The following is a 2369-nucleotide window of genomic DNA, read 5'->3' as shown; positions in this document are numbered from 1 at the left end:
CCTCATATTGTGTTATATTTTTTATTCAGTCGATTCTATTGTGATGTCACCCACTCCATTTCTTATTCGGCTTTCTAATCCCTCCCCCAAAAATTACACTCTCAGAAACCTACAAGGACAATTCTACTCTGTTCTATAGGGTCATTGTGCTTTGGGATTCATGCAAGGGCAGTGAATTTGGAGTTTGGTTATCTCCTTTCATTTGTTAAATTTGCCAACAGTATTTCAATTTTGCTAATCCTTTCCAAAAAACCCATCTTGTCTTCAACAAGGAAAGTTTCTTTACTGATTCATTTATATCTGCTCTGATTTTTATTATTTATTTTCTGCTGGTGGCTGAAGATGCTATCAGTGTGTCAATTTTTGGTGTTTGTTTGAAGATTTATTGACATATAATTCATATGCCATACAATTCAGTGGATTGAATATATTAAGAAATGTTATGGAATCATCACCATTGAATTAGTCTGGGTACTTTAGAGAAACAAATCCACAGAAACTCATGTATAAGAGAGAGTTTTATGTAGAGGGTAAGTGCACATCAAGAAAACATCCCAACCCAGTGCTGCCCGAGCCCACAAGTCCAACATCAACCCATATGTCCAACACCAATCCACAAAGTCCTCCTCCATCTCACAAAACAGACGCAATGATGCCGACTGCAGAAGGAAAGCCGAGTCAGTGAGTGTGGAAGCATCTCAGTGCTGGCAGGGGTCTCCGCACGACTGCTCCAGCACCCATGGTTGCAGCGGGGTAGGTCCATGTGGCTTCTCCTCAGGGATGCTGTGCAAAGCGTGAGCATTACCAGCTGAAGCAGGGAACTGGCTAAGGCAGCTGCACCCTGTCCGACCATCAGAAAGCAAGAGACCCAAGAACTTGAAAGGCAAGGCTCACTGAGCCGTTTATCCCTCTGCCCGTCAATTAACCCCACGTGTGTTTATTGGCCATTTCGATCATTTCCTTAATTTTTGTACTCATCGTTAACTCTCCAGGGGTTTATTTTGGTTCTTTTTTGACGGGTGCACTTATTGCTCTAAAGGGCCCTCTGAATGTTGCTTTTTCTGCGTCCCAGGGGTGTTAGTATGTTGTGTTCTTGTTCTCATTTATGTTAAGGATTTTTAAAATCTAAGTTTACATATTTCTCTGATTCACTTTAGAGACATAATTATTTCAAAAATTTTTTTTCTTTACTTATTTCTTCAATGATCTAGTAACTTTTTGGCAGTGTACTGTTTGATTCCAATGCATTTGATTTTTCCCTTGATATTTCTATTGTTGATTTCTAATCTCATTGTGTTGTGATCTTTAAAACATGGGACCATGCTTGGTCCTGTACATTCCTCCATTCACCCTGAGGGTGTGGGGAGCAAGGGGATGGCCCACTTCTCTTTTGGTCAGGTGTTCTGGAGATATGTGCTGTGGGTGGAGTTGCTCGGCTTATGATTGGCCAGCTAACAAGCATTGTTCCTCTTGAACTCTTTGCGTGGGATCCACCCTTTAATTTTCTCTGCTGGTACTCAGCTCGCTTGTTTTTAATGCCTCAGCAATTCAGGGCCCCAGATTTTCCCTCTATACCTATTTTTTCATGTCTTTGTTGAAGAAGGTCCAGAGAGCGTGTCTGTCTAGGGCACCGTCATTGCTGGAACTCGCCTCCCTCTTTCTCATACAGCCAGCTTCCTGGATTACTTGCCCAGCATACGGATTTATTTTAATCCATGCACTCACCCCGTGTTCTGTTCGAACAGCTTGCCTCTTGTTCTATGTGCACACGAGCACAATTCAGTGTTCTGGAACTCCCATTGTAAAAGACATTTAAATTTCTTTAATAACCATTGAGGGTTAGATGGGCAATAAGTGCCTCTGAATGTGATGCTCTGAGAGGGACACATCATTGACGTACTTTTGTTGCCAAAGTGCATAGCTGAACCTACTGATGAGCAAGCATTCCTCCTGATGAGATGCAATCGTAAGTACACAAAATCACTTACCAAGAGATGGTGTCAAAACTCTTTAACCTGTTTATCATAATCAGATAAACCCAGAACATTCCACAAGAGCATTAGCTTGAGCTCTCCAAAAAGTCAACGCTATGAAAAAGGAAAAGAAAAAAGGCAAACACACATTAATAAGGGAGTACTGCTCTAGATTGAAGAGGATAAAGAAACGATGCTATTTGTAGAGTCAAACTTATTCTAACTCATTGCAACTCCAGGTCACAGAGGGCCCCACAGGGTGCTCATCTGTCATCTGCAGGGAAGAGGATTGCCACAGCGTTCCCTGAGAAACAGTTGGGCAAGTCCCTCGGCCAGCTTTTGATTTAACATCTAAGTGTTTCATATTTACACTCTCAGGACGCCTTGAAAGAACAT

This window comes from Tenrec ecaudatus, chromosome 8 (genome assembly GCF_050624435.1).
Source record: "Tenrec ecaudatus isolate mTenEca1 chromosome 8, mTenEca1.hap1, whole genome shotgun sequence".
NCBI lineage: Eukaryota > Metazoa > Chordata > Mammalia > Afrosoricida > Tenrecidae > Tenrec > Tenrec ecaudatus.
The sequence above is the reverse complement of the archived record's forward strand: the minus strand, read 5'-3'. Positions refer to the sequence as shown.